The following is a 19,847-nucleotide window of genomic DNA, read 5'->3' as shown; positions in this document are numbered from 1 at the left end:
GGATTTTCAAATACTTAGGCGAGTACTGGACTGCAGCTAAGCCTCCGAGTGGGAGGGTTGCTCACCACCCGATAGGATTTTCAAATACTTAGGCGAGTACTGGACTGCAGCTAAGCCCCCGAGTGGGAGGCTGGCTCACCACTCGGTAGGATTTTCAAATACTTAGGCGAGTACTGGACTGCATCTAAGCCCCAGAGTGGGAGGCTGGCTCACCATTCGGTAGGATTTTCAAATACTTAGGCGAGTACTGAACTGCAGCTAAGCCCCCGAGTGGGACGCTGGCTCACCACTCGGTAGGATTTTCAAATACTTAGGCGAGTACTGGACTGCAGCTAAGCCCCCGAGTGGGAGGCTGGCTCACCACTCGGTAGGATTTTCAAATACTTAGGCGAGTACTGAATTGCAGCTAAGCCCCCGAGTGGGAGGCTGGCTCACCACTCGGTAGGATTTTCAAATACTTAGGTGAGTACTGGACTGCAGCTAAGCCCCCGAGTGGGAGGCTGGCTCACCACTTGGTAGGATTTTCAAATACTTAGGCGAGTACTGAACTGCAGCTAAGCCCCCGAGTGGGAGGCTGGCTCACCACTCGGTAGGATTTTCAAATACTTACGCGAGTACTGGACTGCAGCTAAGCCCCTGAGTGGGAGGCCGGCTCACCACTCGGTAGGATTTTCAAATACTTAGGCGAAACGGGTTCGCAGCTAAGCCCCCGAGTGGGAGGCTGGCTCACCACTCGGTAGGAAATTATTTTTACAAACTTAGGCGAAACGGATTCGCAGCTAAGCCACCCACTGGGGGATTCTCACGCAAACAAAAACAATAACAATCACTGGGAAAATTAAAACGCTCTTGTCTTTGATAAATAAACTACAGGAGTTTTTCTTATTACATCTCATCCGAGTGAGAATTCAAGTATAAAAGGGGCGGAGTAGCTCTGCATTCCAGGCTCGTGGCTCATCAATCTGGCGATCGACATTATAGAGGTGGTACGCTCCATTGTGGAGGACTCTGGTGACTATGAAGGGGCCTTCCCAAGTAGGAGCGAGTTTGTGTGGTTTCTGCTAATCCACTCGGAGGACTAAGTCTCCTTCTTGGAAGGCTCGACTCTTCACATTTCTGGCATGGAATCGACGCAAGTCTTGCTGATAGATGGTCGATCGGATCATGGCCATTTCTATTTCTTCTTCCAGGAGGTCGACTGCGTCCTGCCGGGCTTGTTCTGCTTCATCTTCAAAGTAGAGCTTGACTTGGGGGGGGGGGCATTGTGAAGCAGGTCACTCGGCAAGACTGCTTCGGCTCCGTAGACCAGAAAGAATGGGGTTCTTCCGGTCGATCGGTTCGGGGTCGTCCTCAATCCCCAAAGAACTGATGGAAGCTCGTCGACCCACGCTCCTGGCGCATGCTTGAGATCGCGCATCAATCGAGGTTTTAGTCCTTTGAGAATTAAGCCGTTTGCTCTTTCTGCTTGTCCATTCGACTAGGGGTGAGCGACCGAAGCGTAGTCGACTCGTGTGCCCTGAGAGGCGCAAAAGGCCCTGAATTTGTCGAAATCGAAGTTTGACCCATTGTCAGTGATGATGCTATGCGGAACTCCATATCTGAATATCAACTCTCTGATGAAGCTGATAGCAGTGCAAGCATCAAGATTCTTGATAGGCTTAGCTTCAATCCATTTGGTGAATTTGTCGACTGCTACTAGTACATGAGTGAAGCCGCTCCTGCCCATTCTCAGTGGTCCAACCATGTCCAGCCCCCAAACAGCGAAGGGCCAAACGAGTGGAATGGTTTTCAGGGATGACACAGGCTTGTGCGACATATTGGAGTAATACTGACATCCTTCACATTTGTCGACTATCTCTTTCGCCATTTCATTCGTTCTTGGCCAGTGGAATCCCGCTCGGTATGCTTTAGCCACAATGGTCCGAGAGGACGCATGATGACCACAGGTCCCCGAGTGGATATCATCAAGGATCATTTGACCTTCTTCTGGTGTTATACACTTCTGACTGACTCCAGTCACGCTTTCTCTATACAACTGTCCCTTTATGACTGTAAAGGCCTTGGATCGACGGACGATCTGTCGAGCCTCTTCTTCGTCCTCTAGGAGTTCTTTCCTTAGGATGTACGCGATGTACGGTATTGTCCAGTCGGGAGTGATGACCAAGACTTCCATGATCAGGTCGACCACAGCTGGAACTTCAACTTCAGTCGGATCCGTGGCACTTTTTGGCTGCGGGGCTTCTTCAGTGAAGGGATCCTCCTGAACTGATGGTGTGTGGACGTGTTCCAAAAACACATTGCTGGGAATGGCTTCTCTTTTGGAACCTATTTTTGCCAAATCATCAGCTGCTTGATTTTTCAGTCGGGGTATATGATGAAGCTCTAACCCCTCGAATTTCTTCTCCAGCTTTCTCACTTCATTGCAATAACCAGTCATGGCTGGACTTCTGACGTCCCACTCCTTCATCACCTGATTAACCACCAAATCTGAGTCGCCATAGACCATGAGGCGACGGACGCCGAGTGAAATGGCCATGCGCAACCCATATAAAAGTGCTTCATATTCTCCCTCGTTATTGGAGGAATCAAAGTGGATTTGAAGAACATATCTGAGCTTATCTCCTCGGGGGGAGACCAACACCACCCCGGCACCGGAACCATTCAGCATTTTGGAACCGTCAAAGAAAATGGTCCAATGCTCCGAGTGAACCTGAGTCGGCAGTTGCTGTTCAATCCACTCGACGACGAAATCTGCTATTGCCTGGGACTCGATAGCTTTTTTTGCCTCAAACTTGATATCTAGAGGAAGGAGTTCAATCGCCCATTTTTCCACTCGACCAGTTGCATCTCTGTTATGCAGGATCTCTGACAATGGAGCGTCGCTGACGACTGTAATGGAATGATCAGAGAAGTAGTGAGCAACTTTCTTTGTGGTCATATAAATCCCATATACAAGCTTCTGATAATGAGGATATCTTTGCTTCGACGGGGTCAAAACTTCAGAAATATAATATACTGGGTGCTGAACTTTGAAGGCTTTTCCTTCTTCTTCCCGCTCGACCGTAAGTACCGTACTGACGACTTGTCCCGTGGCTGCGATGTAAAGCAGCAAAGGCTCCTTGCTGATTGGGGCAGCAAGCACCGGCTGGGTGGAGAGCAGAGCTTTGAGCTCTGCAAACGCTGCATCAACTTCAGGAGTCCACTCGAACTTGTCGGACTTCTTCATCAATCGGTAAAGAGGCAATGCCTTTTCACCGAGACGAGATATGAATCAACTTAAAGCGGCCAAGCAACCAGTAAGCTTCTGGACGCCGTGCACTCGCATAGGACTTTTCATTCGGAGTATAGTACCGACTTTTTCTGGATTGGCGTCGATTCCCCTTTCAGAAATGACAAAACCGAGTAATTTTCCGCCAGGAACTCCGAATGTGCACTTTGATGGATTAAGCTTGATATCATACCTCCTGAGGTTGGCAAAGGTTTCAGCAAGGTCAGTCAGCAGGTCGGAACCCTTCCGTGACTTGACCACAATATCATCCATGTATGCTTCCACATTCCGACTGATTTGAGTGAGCAAACACTTCTGAATCATCCTCATGTATGTGGCTCCGGCATTCTTGAGGCCGAACGGCATGGTAACATAACAGAAGCACCCGAATGGAGTGATGAAAGCTGTTTTGATCTCGTCAGGTCCATACAGACGGATCTGATGGTACCCAGAATAGGCGTCTAAAAAAGACAGTCGCTCACATCCCGCAGTCGAGTCGACTATCTGGTCGATGCGGGGGAGAGGAAAATGATCTTTCAGGCAGGCCCGATTGATATGTTTAAAGTCAATGCACATGCGAAGTGACTTGTCCTTCTTGGGGACCATGACAACGTTGGCGAGCCACTCGGAGTGGTAGATTTCTCGGATGAACTCCGCTACTAAGAGCCGAGCCACCTCCTCGCCAATAGCCTTTCTCTTCTGGACGGCGGACCGTCGGAGATGTTCTTTGACAGGTTTTACTTTTGAGTCAACTCTTAGGCGGTGCTCGGCCAGCTCCCTGGGAACACCCGGCATGTCAGAAGGCTTCCATGCGAAAATGTCCTTGTTCTCACGGAGGAACTGGATGAGCGCTTCTTCCTATTTGGAGTCGAGTGTTGTTGAGATATGAGTCGGAGCAGCACTGGGATCGGTCGGATGGATGTGAGCCGGTTTTGTTTCGCCAGACGACTGAAAAGCTGATTCTTTAGCGGGCTTCTTGGCTCGCAACAAATCACTCGGGTCTGCAGTCTTCTGGTATTCCTGCAGCTCCACCACTGCCATTTGAGCATCAGCGATCTTTGAACCTTTCTGAAAACACTCTTCTGCTTTCTTCCGATTGCCCGTAAAGTGATCACACCTTTGGGACCAGGCATCTTCAATTTGAGATACACATAACATGGTCGAGCCATGAAGCGTGCATAAGCCAGCCTGCCCAAAATAGCGTGATACGCACTCTGGAAATCTACAACTTTGAACGTCAACTTTTCTTTGTGGTAATTCTTGGAATCACCGAAAACCACATCAAGAGCAATCTGGCCGAGTGACTCAGCCTTCTTTCCAGGAATGACTCCATGGAAACTCATGTTGCTGGCACTGAGTCTGGACATCGGAATGCCCATCCCTTTCAACGTCTCAGCATACAATATGTTCAAATCACTGCCACCATCCATCAAGACTTTGGTCAGTCGAGTGCCTTCAACAACTGGGTCGACCACCAAAGCTTGCCTCCCAGGGGTGGCAATGTGCGTTGGGTGATCGAACTGGTCGAATGTGATGGCAGTCTGAGACCACTTCAGATAACTGGGTGTTGCCGGAGCAACCATATTCACCTCACGGTTGTAACTTTCAGTCGACTTTTGCTTTCAACATCAGCAAAAATCATCAGGGTGGAATTGACCTGGGGGTGTCCATCGTCACTGTCTTCCTTGTCCTCAACTTTGTCCGACTCCTTTTCCTTATTTTTGGGCTGCTTTCCCTGGAACTGCTGGATCAAGAGCCGACACTGTCGAGTGGTATGTTTTGGGTAAATGAACTTACCCTCTTCATGTTTCTTGGTGTGGATGTGACATGGCAAATCCAACACATCATTTCCATCTTGGTCTTTAACTTTCTTGGGGTTCCAAGGTCCTTTGGGTTTCCCCTTAAACTTTCCTTGAGTTACAGCCAAGGCTTCCCCAGGAGTAGCTGGCTCGGCTTTCCGCTTCTGTTTCCGATTGGAATTTCCTCCGGTTTCTTGAGCGACTGACTTGAGCTTGCCACTCCTGAGTCGATCCTCATCTTCACCATTAGCGTACTTGGTGGCAATCTCCATCATCCGATTCAGAGACATATCTCCGATTCGACCAAATTTCAGATTCAGTTCTCTGTACTTGACGCCTTCTTTGAAGGCACAGGATGCTTGGTGGTCAGGCACATTCTCTACCGTGTGATGTAACATGATCCATCTTTGGATGTAATCTCTCAAAGTTTCATTTGGCTTCTGCACACAAGACCGCAGTTCCGTCAGCCCTGCCGGTCGCTTGCATGTTCCTTCAAATGTGGTGACAAACACTCGGGCGAGATATTCCCAAGTGTAAATGCTGCTGGGTGCTAACTGATTCAGCCACGCTCTGGCCGAGCCCTCCAACATGAGAGGCAGGTGCTTCATGGCCACTTCATCATTGCTGCTGCCAATCTGGACGGCCACTCGGTAGTCTTCAAGCCAAGTATCGGGCTTGGACTCACCAGTGAACTTACTGACTCCAGTCGCCAACCTGAAGTTGGGAGGAATCACAGCGGCCCTGATGGCTCTACTAAAGCACTCTGGCCCCGAAACATGTACTCTGCTGCTGGTAGGTGCATCTCTGTCGTGACCTTCTCGGTGAGCTCTGTTCCTGTCGACCAAACCATGAACGAGAATGGATCTCGCATCAAAGCCTGGTTCCCTAGGGTCGACTGGAATCCTTCGCCCAACACTATGAGGGCGCCTATCATCTTGCTGTCGAGGCGCATACGACCCGCTCCTCGGGGGAGGGGTGGGCACTCGACGTCGATCGTCACGATCGAATCGGTGATCATACCGCTCACGGTTCCCGTAATGATTACGTCGGTCCCCACGTCCCTCACGCCTCGGGGGCGATCTTGGGCTATGAGCTGACTGGACTGTGTCTGCAGCAACGGATCTGCTATGAATCCTGTTCCGCGACTGAGAAACAGCGGAATTCTGGTCTCCTGCTGCCCGGAGTAATGCTCTGATCTGCAGCAAGCCTCTGCCAGCCTCCGACTGGGAAGGCTGAATCGACTCTGCTATATGGGCTACAGCTGCTAAATTCTGAATCGGAGTTCGATATACATGCGGGGGCGGAAAGAGCTGACGTCGACTGGATTCTGGAACCCGTTGTCGCGCACGGTTGTCGAGTGCTCGCTGGAGGTTCTCCAGTCGAGTGCGCTCGGCCAAGTTTGCCAGGTGCGCGTCCTCCAAGGCACGAGCCTCGGGGGTTTCTCCAATGATAGGAGTGCGCAGTGCATCCATGTTCCGGCGATTTAGTTCTTCTCTCTGCAGCGACGTGAGAGGCTCGGGGAGATATTCCTCATGGGGACGCGACGGGTCGCCTCCACCTGCGCCTCCGTCGGTGCGGGGAAAACCAGGAGGACTGGGCGGTCCATCGACCATCAGAACCTCCGCCGCCGGATCACCGCTGTCGCACTCGGATGCGGTCTCTGGGGAGCCAGTCGACAGATCGAACAGGCCGTAGAGGGATTCGTCGGGCTCGATCGTCGTGACTTGAGGGGTGGCCTACTGGCGTGCCACCGCATGTCTCACCCACCGCTGAAGTCTCGACCGACCGGAGCGCTTGCGCCGGTGGGAAACAGGGAGGGAGGACAACACAGGAGCCGACCGGTAGTGGGTCGATGGTTGCCGCAAGAGAACGCCGCGGACGCACGCGCTAAAGTGCGTTGCCCCGCGGACAGGGAGTGCGTCCACGTCGAGCGGAGCCTCCTGAAGCCAAGCGGAGTCGTCGGCGATGAACGTGAGCGCGCCGAGATGGATCTCGCGGCCCTCCACCAAAACTCCGCCAGAAACCATGATGATTTGGATCGGAAAAGATCGCAACTCCTCCAACAAATCGCTAAAACACCTGCCCCACGATGGGCGCCAACTGTCATGGTTGTAAGCACACGAGGTTTACGAGTTCAGGCCCTTCTCAGAGGAAGTAATAGCCCTACGTCTCGGAGCCTGGAGGCGGTCGACTGGATTATGCGTGTATGAATTACAGGGGTGCGAACCCTTTACACTGAGGAGGGGGGTGGCTTATATAGAGTTCGCGGGACCCCTCCGGCCCTCAGTTGTGCAGGGTTTTAAATACATTAAGGTCGGGCGTTACTGGTAACGCCCCTAATAAAGTGCTATGATGACCATAAAAGCTACTTAATAACCGATCGTTAGCGTGCGGAGTGCCTTTAGGTCTCCTGGCCGTCGAGTGGTTTGGTCTTGGTCGAGTGATTGCTTCTTGGTCGAGTGTCTTCGAGTCTGTCGAGTGGAACACCTCCAAGTCGATTGAAAGGTGATTTCTTCTAGAGATGTCCTTGGGTAGGGCTGTTGGGACAGGTCCATGACCCTACCCTAGGTACATAGCTTCATCAGTCACCGCCCGTCTCCGTCCCTGTCGCCGCCCCCCGTCGTCGCGCCTCGCCGGTGAGCTCCTGCCCCGGCTGCCATGTCCACACACACACACATTGTTATAGAAATGTTAGCAATTTTTCTGTTTTTTAGTTATAGAAATATTAGAATGTTAGTTATATAGAAATGTTTTTTAGTTATAGAAATATTAGAAATGTTAGTTATATAGAAATGTTAGTTATATAGAAATATTAGAAATGTTAGTTATATAGAAATGTTAGTTATATAGAAATATTAGAAATGTTAGTTATATAGAAATGTTAGTTATATTAGAAATGTTAGTTATATAGAAATGTTTTTTAGTTATAGAAATATTAGAAATGTTAGTTTTAGTTATAGAAATATTAGAAATGTTAGTTTTAGTTATAAAACTTAGAATTTGCATATATGAAATCACAATCCATCATTTAAAAAATGTTACTTTACTTTTGCGGTATATAGTATTTGTTGTCGACGATGCCCGACCCGCATCCTCGCCGTTGACCAGTTCGCGACGACGTCCTGCTTCAGAGGACCTATGTCCGGGACTGGGCTCCGCCGGGCTGGCACTGGGAGGTGCTACCTTCAGGGGTGCGACGCTTGGTGAGGAACCCGGCCCCGGGTCCCGTCGTCGACCCTGATCTCCTTTGGTGGCGTTCGCGTGGGCCACTTTCGGTGCGGAGGGAGCCGGCCCCGCCGGAGATGGTACGTCGCCGTGTTTGGGAGGAGGACGAGCACGTCCATCGCTACATGGCTGCTATGGACGTCAGGTTCTCCAATACCTGGCAGGTTCTTTCGGGAGATCACCCGAGCTATGATCTAGTGATGGTTCCTTCACTTTGGTTGTCCACCGCCTGCGCCTCAGGAACCGCGAGTGGCCTAGATTACTCTCTAGTATTCGATCTTTATTAGCTAGCTAACTACCTAGTGATGTATTCGATATATAATATTCGAGATGAGTTATTCGAGATTATATATATTATTCGAGACGATGTATTCGAGATTATATCTATTATTCGAGACGACGTATTCGAGATTATATTCGATGATGCTTATTATGTACTATGATTGATTCAGTTTTTCCTTATTAATTGATTGCATCCATGCATTGTAATTTGAATATATTTCTTTTGGATTAGTTAAATAAAATCTATGGCAGACAATACCGGCAGAGAGGGAGAAGAGGCCCTGTTCAATATCATATGCAATCCTCGCAGGCCAGATGATGATCAGAATGAAGAAGATTATGACGGCTCCGAATATCTAAACAACACCGGGGAGGGTGATATGTTATTCGATCACGACGACCGAATTGATGAAGTCATGAACTATGAACATGACGAAGAAAATGTTGATCTTGAAACAACAAAGACCGACGAGGTATATTTATATAAGCAGGCATCTGGTGATCATCACATGTTTTAAATGACTTGAAGATATATATTAACGAATCGATCTTTCTTCTTTCAGCCATCCGCATCGAGCAAATCTTCAGGCAGCAGGACAGTACAAGGCCCGAACAAAAAGTTGAAGGAGGGCGTAAAGTACAATATCGAGGCCATCAAACCTAATGGCGAACCATTAGCGCCTAAGAAGATTGCGGACAAGTTCATTCGTCAGTGCGGAGTTCTTGTGAAGGACCAACTCCCGATCTCCCTTCAAGAATGGAGAGAGCCAGCAAAGCCACGTCCAGATCTTACTTTTGTCGACGCCAGACAAAAACTTCTGCTTTGGGAAACGCTCATGGAACATTTCACCCTACCAGATCATTTCATAGATGCAGATGTGGAGAAAGTCAAGGACGCTGCTCTTAGGAATATGGCGGATGCATTCAACAACCACAAGAATCGTGTATGGGACCAGTATGTCAAGGGAGGAAAGAAGACTCCAATATTCAAGGGAACACTAGAGAAGCAAAGTGCTCATTGGGACGATTTCGTGAAATTCAAGGAATCAGAATTATCTAAGGAATGGTCGAGAATAAACAAGGCCAATGCCGCAAAAAAGGATAAGTTCCATAAGCTGGGGCCAGGTGGCTACGCGGTGGCAATGCCTAAGTGGGATAAGTCTGAGAAAGAGATGGAGGATGCAGGTGTCACTCCAGTTACATTGAGTTGGCCCCCCAGGTGCAGGACTTGGTTCTATGTGCATGGGGGGGGAGTTGGACCCGAAGACAGGCTTAGTTTCAAGGAAGGCATGTCTAAACGGAGCCGAAGATAAGATACTTGTTGCAATAGAAGAGGCTTGATCGGGGGTGTTCAAGCCCAACGGAGAGAACGACGAGCTTACGCGTGCCCTGGGAAATCCTGAACACCCAGGAAGAACACGAGGCAAGGGCGTTATTCCATGGTATGAGGGGTTTTCGGACTGGAACGCCGACTACAGAAAATGTGCGAGAAGGAAGATTGCGGAGGAGAAGAAGAGGAAGATGGAGGAGGAGCAGAGGAAGCAGGACTATGAACGCCTTCAAGGCCTAGAATCAGTGCACGCGGACTTGGCAGTCAAATTCCAGTCGCAGCAGGAGCAGATCGACTCACTTAGCCAGCAAAGGGGGTCTCAGCAGCTAGCGGATGATCCAGCATTGGATAGCACCATGCCATCCATGCCGAGAAGCAGCGTGGGTTCCGCCCCGGGCGACGCATTGCTGGATAGCTACCTAGTGGATGACATCATGGAGAACACTAACTGCGAGCTACACTTCAAAATGAAGAACATATCCATGAAGGTGGCGGACGCCGTTGCTTTTACAAATCCCCCCGAGGCAACCTTCCATTGCAATCCGATTCCAGCGGGCTATGCTCGTGTCTTGGTTGATGAGGTGGTGGACCAATATTCAGGGCTAGAGCTTGACATTCCTGAAGTTGACGAGGAGCACACACTGGGAGACGCCAACCATCATATCATCCTATGGAGAAAGGATTGCATCATCTTTCGAAGGCCACCGACACCGTGTCAGGCGACTCCTTGTCGAAGTCCGCCACCGAATCAGCAGACTCCCGCTCCTCCAAGTCCACCAACGTGTCAGGCCACTCCTCCTCCTCCTCCAAGTATGGCAAAGCGTCAGGCCACTCCTCCTCGAAGTCCGGCACAGCTTCAGGCCACTCCTCCTCCTCCAACTCAGCCACATCAGCCGTCCCCGCCGCCACAGTAATCACGGAAGAGAGCCGCCGCAACTATGGTGCGTAGCGGTACAAGTCGAGGTAGTACTGGAGGTACAGGCGGAGGCAAGCGATGTCAATATGGTCCAAGCAGCCTCGCGCCTCTTCCGTAGAGGCCTTACGACAAGTCCGAGGAGGAAAACACAGCCATATCGAAGGCCGAGGTGGAAGCCCATTTTGCACCGAAACCGCCACCGCCGCCAAGGGAGAAAGTGCCTGAGGAAAAGATTGACCACTCCATTCGTATGGCTAGACCACCAACTCCCAAGCCTGTTGACACAGACTATGAGCGCTAGCTCAGGAAGTTAACAAGCATGTCTACAGAAAGAGGCAAGCTCAAGCTCGAGCAAATCAGTTGGCAAAATGAGTGGTAAAACCGTTCCCTAGCTGGGAGAACAGGCGGCGCAATAATCCCCCCGCTTGTTGTGCCAACAACACATGAGAGTACGCGCGCCCAATATTATTGTGGGCAAACCGTTAACGTTTCCGGGCTGGGTGATGTGGTAATAACCGAGGAGCATATTGAGCGGGCTGAAAGGCTCATGATCACTGTTGGACAACTCCTCGATATCGAGCCCATGTCTCTGCTTAGAGAGGAGGAAATAAAACGGAAATATGTCTGGGGCCAACCTTTAATCGAGCCAGACGAGGTCAAGAAGCTCCCAACGAGAATGTATGAATTGCACCAATGGTACATGGACATTACCAAGATTTCCAATCGAGAGTCCCTCATGGTGAATGTCAAGAAGGATCATTACTTCCATGAGAAAGCTGTGTCCGTTGAGTATTCAGAACTATTTCAGTTATACAATCAAGACGCACTCGACAAATCTATCGTCAGTTGCTATTGTCTATAAGTGATTTCTTTCTATACTTTAAGTCTCAAGCTAGTTGTAGTGATCATTTTGATCAATCATTACCTGTAATTATCCTCACTATATTCTTTTCTGTGATATTATGCAGGATGAAGATGTATGAAATGAAAAAAGGTGAACGCTATGGCATTGGGTTCATTGACCCAAATACCATTAATGAATACACATGGAAATTAGATGCATATTATGAAAAAGTGTAGAGGAAAGCATGCTAGAGTTATTCAAGCGCCTCAATACCAATGAAGATATACTACTTCCTTACAACTTCGAGTGAGTCACACTGTCTTGTACTACAAATTCTGTTTTTGCCTACTAGCTAGCTACATGTTTTTACTTACATATGGCCGCTTAATTAAGACATGCAAACGTGTGTGCATGCAGATTTCACCGGATCTTGTTAATCATTAAAGTTGATGAAGGAACAATTGAAATACTAGACTCACTACTTAAAAAAGAAAGTGACTACACCATCTTGTTTGGGATAGTCAACAGGTAATTTCAATCATTATTAACTATATCTCGGCCTATTTAGTTCGTCATTTCCTGATATGAACTTTTTAATAACCCCTTTATTCATTTTCTTTGTCGGCGGGCAGGGCTTGGGCAAAGTTCATCAACGTCACTACAGGCCAATGGAAACGAAAGCTGAAATGGTATCGACCCAAGGTAAGTAATTAAGTAGTACTAGCTAGCTAGCTGCCATCTCTTTAATTATCATGCTTGATTAATTATTATCTGATCAAATTCCATTCTCGTAAAGGTCCTGAAGCAGGCGCCGGGGAATAATTTGTGTGCATACTACATTTGCAAGAACATTCGCATGATGTCGTCCGAAAGGAGCAGATCTCAAAGACAGGACTGGGTACGTTTGTCAAAACACTATTCACAATTTTTACAACATTATCGATATCTAGTCACACAACTAATACACATGCATATTGATCTCCTTCTTAACAGTTCAGAGAGGTGCGGGAGCAGCTCCTAGCAGAGGAGCGCATAGAAGTAATTCAAGAGGAAATAGCGGGATTTTTGCTCGACCAGGTCATAGATCCCAAAGGAGAATACTATTACCCGCTACCGCCCCCATGAACCACTTCCAATTGTCATCGTGCTCCGAAGGCATCAATTAGGCTAATGCCACTGGCTCCGAAGGCACCAATTAGGAGAAATTGTATATAGCTAGCTAATTGTATATATATACACATGTGTGTATATATGTGTGAATTAATGGTGGTTGTGAGACATTCGATGATATATAAGGAGGTAGCCAGGACTGCCATCGGTCGCGTACGCAACATGCAGGAGTGCAAAGGGCGATGAACCCAAGACCCCTGTGCGCTTAGGATGTAGACTGGCGTGTTGGCCACTCTGTTGAGCCTAGGTAGGACTGCGGTGTGTTAATCAGCCTGTATCCGGCCGGAGTTGATCGAGCGTTTTGGGTAAGTTGGTGAACCCCTGCAGGGAAGCATATCTATTCAAATAGCTGTGTCCACGGTAACATACGCTCGAAGTTGTATATCGGTCGAAACAACTAGAACTGAATGCTGAGGAATGTAATGGATATGATGGCTCCGAGATTGCTTTCTCGCAGGGAGTTGAGAAAGGATCTCTGGGGTGCTAATGTTACAACATATTTTTTTAGTATAATATGCTATTCTATACTCTTCTAATACTGCAAGATGCTTAAAGATGCTAGTCTTCGATATGTTGGGTTTCGTAGTAATTTCAAAAAATTTCCTACGCACACGCAAGATCATGTGATGCATAACAACGAGAAGGGGGAGTGTGATCTACATACCTAGTAGATCGACAATGGAAGCGTTTGGTTGATGTAGTCGTACGTCTTCACGGCCCGACCGATCAAGCACCGAAACTACGGCACCTCCGAGTTTTAGCACACGTTCAGCTCGATGATGATCCCCGGACTCCGATCCAGCAAAGTGTCGGGGAAGAGTTCCGTTAGCACGACGGCGTGGTGACGATCTTGATGTACTACTGCAGCAGGGCTTCGCCTAAACTCCGCTACAATATTATCGAGGACTATGGTGGCTGGGGGCGCCGCACACGGCTAAGGAAAAGATCATGTGGACCAACTTGTGTGTCTCTAGGGTGCCTCTGCCTCAGTATATAAAGGACAAAAGGGGGGAGGCCGGCCGGCCACATAGGGCGCGCCAGGAGAGTCCTACTCCCTCTGGGAGTAGGATTCCCCCTCCCCCCCAATCCTAGTTGGAATAGGACTCGCGGAGGGGGGGGAAGAGAGAGAGGGGCCGGCCCCCTCTCCTTGTCCAATTAGGACCAAGGGAGGGGAGGGGCGCGCGGCCCACTATGGGCTGCCTCTTCTCTTTTCCACCAAGTCCCATAAAGGCCCATCTAGCTCCCCGGAGGGTTCCGGTAACCTCCCGGTACTCCGGTAAAATCCCGATTTCACCCGGAACACTTCCGATATCCAAACATAGGCTTCCAATATATCAATCTTTATGTCTCGACCATTTCGAGACTCCTCGTCATGTCCGTGATCACACCCGGGACTCCGAACAACCTTCGGTACATCAAAATTCATAAACTCATAATATAACTGTCATCGAAACCTTAAGCGTGCGGACCCTACGGGTTCGAGAACAATGTAGACATGACCGAAACATGTTTCCGGTCAATAACCAACAGCGGGACCTGGATGCCCATATTGTCTCCTACATATTCTACGAAGATCTTTATCGGTCAGACCGCATAACAACATATGTTGTTCCCTTTGTCATCGGTATGTTACTTGTCCGAGATTCGATCGTCGGTATTCCAAATACCTAGTTCAATCTCATTACTGGCAAGTCTCTTTACTCGTTCTGTAATACATCATTCCGCAACTAACTCATTAGTTGCAATGCTTGCAAGGCTTAAGTGATGTGCATTACCGAGAGGGCCCAGAGATACCTCTCCGACAATCGGAGTGACAAATCCTAATCTTGAAATACGCCAACCCAACATTTACCTTTGGAGACACCTGTAGATCTCCTTTATAATCACCCAGTTACGTTGTGACGTTTGGCAGCACACAAAGTGTTCCTCCGGCAAACGGGAGTTGCATAATCTCATAGTTATAGGAACACGTATAAGTCATGAAGAAAGCAATAGCAACATACTAAATGATCAGGTGCTAAGCTAATAGAATGGGTCATGTCAATCAGATCATTCACTTAATGATGTGATCCCGTTAATCAAATAACAACCACTTGTTCATGGTTAGGAAACATAACCATCTTTGATTAACGAGCTAGTCAAGTAGAGGCATACTAGTGACACTTTGTTTGTCTATGTATTCACACATGTATTATGTTTCCGGTTAATACAATTCTAGCATGAATAATAAAAATTTATCATGATTATAAGGAAATAAATAATAACTTTATTATTGCCTCTAGGGCATATTTCCCTCACGATAGGCTAGGCTTTCCCTTCTCTTCTGTCATTCTGCAGTTCAGTCCATAGATACATCTCATTCCTTTGATACTAATGCATACTTAGTGTAGTTCTAATGTAAGTCTTGCGAGTACTTTGGATGAGTACTGACAGTGCTTTGATGCCTCTTTTTCCCCTATACCGATTGTTGCGATCAGATGGTGGATCCCAGCAGCCAGATGCCACCACCGATGACTAGTACTACTACCCCAAGGGTGCCTACTACTACATGGAGACCGCCGATGAGCAGAAGTAGTTAGGAGGCTCCCAGGCAGGAGGCCTTGTCTTTTCGATCGTTATTGCTTTTGTACTAGTCTTCTTAAGGAAAACTTGTCTAACTTATGTTTGTACTCAGATATTGTTGCTTCCGCTGGCTCTTGTGTGTTCGAGCTTCTGTATTCGAGCCCTCGAGGCCCTGTCTTGTAATATAAAGATTGTATTATTTTAATTTGTGTCTAGAGTTGTGTTGTGATATCTTCCCGTGAGTATCTGATCTTGATCGTACACATTTGCATGTATGATTAGTATACGATTGAATTGGGGGCGTTACACGTGATCCCCACCCCTCCCACCCTTTGAGTAGCATGCAAAGGAGGAGGGGACTCGTGGCCTCTTTGGGAGAGGGGAGCAGTGGCGGCTAGGTGATGCCCTTTGAGATCCGTTTTTTCGAACTGTGGAGACTCCCACTGAAGTTATGCCTTTAATAATTAAAGGTACTTTTTTGTTCTAGTCATAACACCTATTGATTGTTGCTAAAAAGCGAGGGCTTTTTTTAACAAGCTTCATGCACGCATTAAGATCAGTAAATCCAATATGGTTTATATCTAACTTATGTATGACAATGTTGTTATTATTCGCTGTGCTATGTAGGTATGTGTTGTTAAAACTTCTGTTTTTTGAGAGAAGAGGAAAACAATTATACATGACGCTATCCTTATTAGGGAAGAAGTAAGTTTGTGAGTTCCGACATTTTTCATGTTTTGGTGAGATTTAGATATGGTGTTGAAATTAACATCTCTCATTATTCATGTATAAGTGAAGAGTTTGCGATAACTTTGAGAACTTTGACCTTCATATGTTGGATACATGCAAAAGATTTGATCAGTACAAGCATGAGTGACTTATTTATCTTCATCTTTGGAGGTTGTTAAATAAAATGTGATGTTTTGTCCTCGCAAAGCTATGTTTCTTCCGTAAACAAATAAAAGATGTTTTAGGTCGCTAAAATCTTCTTTTGAAGGTCATAGAAGGAGTAGCATATTGCATTCTAATTTTATTTCTTCCGTTGCAACGCACATCACATTTGCGGTTGCTAGTTAAAAAAGAAAATCAAATGATAACGCCCATACGTGTGGCATTTATTAACACACCCACACGCATTCGATGTTGCTCGATCCATTTGCACGATTTTTGAAGCAGACGCCATCTGGGTGGAGAGCCACGTAAGCACTTAACGTCGTGTGAGCGTTTTCATTTAGTGCCACACATGTGGGCGCTCCTCGCTCGAACGGACACATGAACGTGTTGGATTATGGATGGGCTTAGGCCCATATAAGACACTAATCCCTGGTTAATCTTGAGGCCCATGTATGAGATGGCAGGTGGTGGGAAGTTTAGTCCCACCTTGCTAGTTGAGGAGAGTTGAGACCCCTTTATAAGGGCTGCTCTACCACTTGCCATTGGGAGCTTGGGAAGAGGAGTGGTACACGCGTGCTCCTCCTCCTCCGCCGCTCGCCTCGCCACGCCTTGCCTCGTCACGATGCGCGTGCGTTGCGGGTTGCGGGATTGAGCCGAGCCGAAGCTTGTTTTTGCGGCTCAGGAATGAATTAATTAATCAGGGATTAATTAACGAGTCGCTAACATGTGGGCCACTGTCCAAGACGTTGGACTGTGGGCTGACTTGCGTTGCCAGGATTCGTCGACTCCCTTGCCGGGAACAATGACTCCCTTGCCGGGAGTGGGCCGACTCGGTCATCGGCCTCGACAAGGCCCACGACTTTCTTCCTTACGGACTATATAAGAAGGCTCTGGCCAGTGAAGTAACCTAGTTTGGTTCACTAACTCCCTCTCGCGTGACCTAGCCGTCATCTAATGTTCCTCACTCTGTGCTGCCTCCGGCGATCCCATCCCGACGACCGCGTGCACGGCTGGTCGGGAGAGCAGGTGCCTCCGGAACCCTGTTGTTCGAGATCCTGCCTAGGAGAACGGCAATAAGGTTTTTGGGGAGCGTCTCGACGCGACTGCTCCCGATCCGTCCCCAACTCCGTTCGTCTCTGCTTGCACTACTTCCTCTGCATCGACACCATGGCCGACTGTCGTGGATCTAAGTCTGACAGTAGAATGTGGGGTAGGAATGTAGAGGCAAGATCCTAGCTATGGAGGAGTTGTAGACATGATTTTTACGAGTTCAGTCCCTTCTCGGAGGAAGTAACAGCCCTACGTCTCGGAGCCCGGAGGCGGTTGACTGGATTATATGCGTGTGTGTTACAGGGGGTGCGAACCCTTGTCCCTGAGGACGGGGTGGCTTATATAGAGTTCGCCAGACCCCTCCCGCCCTCAGTTACAATGGGTTTAAGGTACATAAAGATGGAGATGTTACTGATAACGCCCGTAATAAAAGTACATAATGACCATTAAGGCTATGACTTAAATCCCGACCGTTGCAGAGTGGTGGCTCTAGATCTTCTGATAGTCGAGTGGTTGTTCGTACGGTCGAGTGTCTTCAAGACTGTCGAGTGGAACATGGCTTCAGGGTCGAGTGGATGGTGATTTTTCTTTGACTGCTTCTGGTTCTTTTAGGGATGTCCTTGGGAAGGGTATCTTGAACATATTCATGACCCTACCCTAGGTACATAGCTTCATCATTAGCCCCGGAATGGATCAGGGTTTGAGTGAGGAAGGAGTTGAGAACACTTCCGACTCATTTTTAGTGCTATGAGTATATCTTGCTCTAGATCAATGAACTGAGGGGATGACACCAACTTCTTTTTCAGTCGCCTTGGTCCATTCTTAGTTTTTGTCGAGTGAACTTTTATGGTAGAGTTCTGAATGACGATGCGGAGGATGTTTTCCGTCTGACAAGTTGTTCTGCTGTCCGCGGATTTCGCGGGATTCGAATTTCGGGAAGCGCGCCGGACGGGCGAGGTCGTGGTAATCGGGACGGATTAGGCAGGTCGCCTCGATTCCCGCGCCACCTTTTTCGCCATGTATCACGCGTGCGACTGTTGCGGGATTTGTTTAGATCGTCCGGGCCTACAAGTCAGTCACTCGGAAGTGACCTTATAAAAGGCACCGGACCGGGCTTTTGAAAAGTGCGCCCTCATTCTCTTTCTTCTTCCTCAGACTTCTCCGCTGCGCCCGCTTCCTCTCTCGGCGTCGTAGCCTCACTCGGACTTGATCCGTCGCCATGGGAAAGGAGAAGACGGTGGCGTTGGAGCGCGCAAAGAAGGCGGCCGCGAAGGCAAAAGGCAAGAGGACCGGCCGGGGTGGATCCTCGTCGAGATCCGGCCTGCCGCCGGGCTGGATCCAGGGCGACTGGATCCGCTCGACGATCAGCCAGGACGACCTAGTGGAGGGGGGACCGATCCCCCACGAATCAGCGCGGCTCCCGGGGAACAAGACCGAGCCGCGGCCGCTGGGGGGTGAGTGCGTTCTCCTCGCCACTCATGTCGACCGCGGATTCTGTTTGCCTCCCCACCCTTTCTTTCGTGGCTTTTCGAACTTCTTCGGGGCTCAACTCCACCACTTTACTCCAAACACCATAGTGTATCTTGCTGCCTTTTTGTCAATGTGCGAAAATTTCTTGGGTTGTCGACCGCACTGGGGTCTCTTCAAACACATATTCACCTGCCGCTCCTAGTCGGTCAAGAAAGCCAACCCGAGTGACGAGACGACGCATGTGATACAGATGTGCGGGGGTCTTGGAATCCAAATGAGGAACAAGAGTACCTTCCCAGCGATGATCCTTCCTGACTCGGTCCGGGGCTGGCAGTCGACCTGATTTTACTGTAAGGACCAGCCGACCCCGGGCCAGTCGACTAGACTTCCCCCCTTTTCCCTGGCTCGAGTGGAGAAGCCCTCCTCCTTGAGGGTGATCCCATGTAACACCCACAATGCGGCTATATCTCCCACATGTCGAAGCACGACTTAGAGGCATAACCGCATTGTAAGCAATGTCGCAAGTGGTGTAATCTTCACACAACCCATGTACTGAATAAAGGAAAGAGATACATAGTTGGCTTACAATCGCCACTTCACACAATTACATGAATAAAGCATTACAACATCCAAATACAATCAAGGTCTGACTATGGAACCAAAATAAAAGAAGAACCCCAAATGCGACAAGGCCCTCGATCGACCCCAACTGGGCTCCACTACTAATCAATTAGAACGAAACAACACAAAGGACAAGATCTTCATCGAGCTCCTCCTTGAGCTTGGTTGCGTCATCTGCACGGTTCAACGGCACCTGCAAACTGGTTTTGGAAGTATCTGTGAGTCACGGGGACTCAGCAATCTCGCACCCTCGCGATCAAGACTATTTAAGCTTATGGGTAAGGTAAAGGTATGAGGTGGAGCTACAACAAGCGACTAGCATATATGGTGGCTAACCTATTCGCAAAAGAGAGCGAGAAGAGAATGCAAAAGCACGGTCGAACAACTATGATCAAGAAGTGATCCTAGAACAACCT

The sequence above is a fragment of the Triticum urartu genome, chromosome 7A (assembly GCF_056163025.1).
Source record: "Triticum urartu cultivar PI428250 chromosome 7A, HENAU_Tu73, whole genome shotgun sequence".
NCBI classification, from domain to species: Eukaryota; Viridiplantae; Streptophyta; class Magnoliopsida; order Poales; family Poaceae; genus Triticum; species Triticum urartu.
This window is presented reverse-complemented; position numbering follows the sequence as displayed.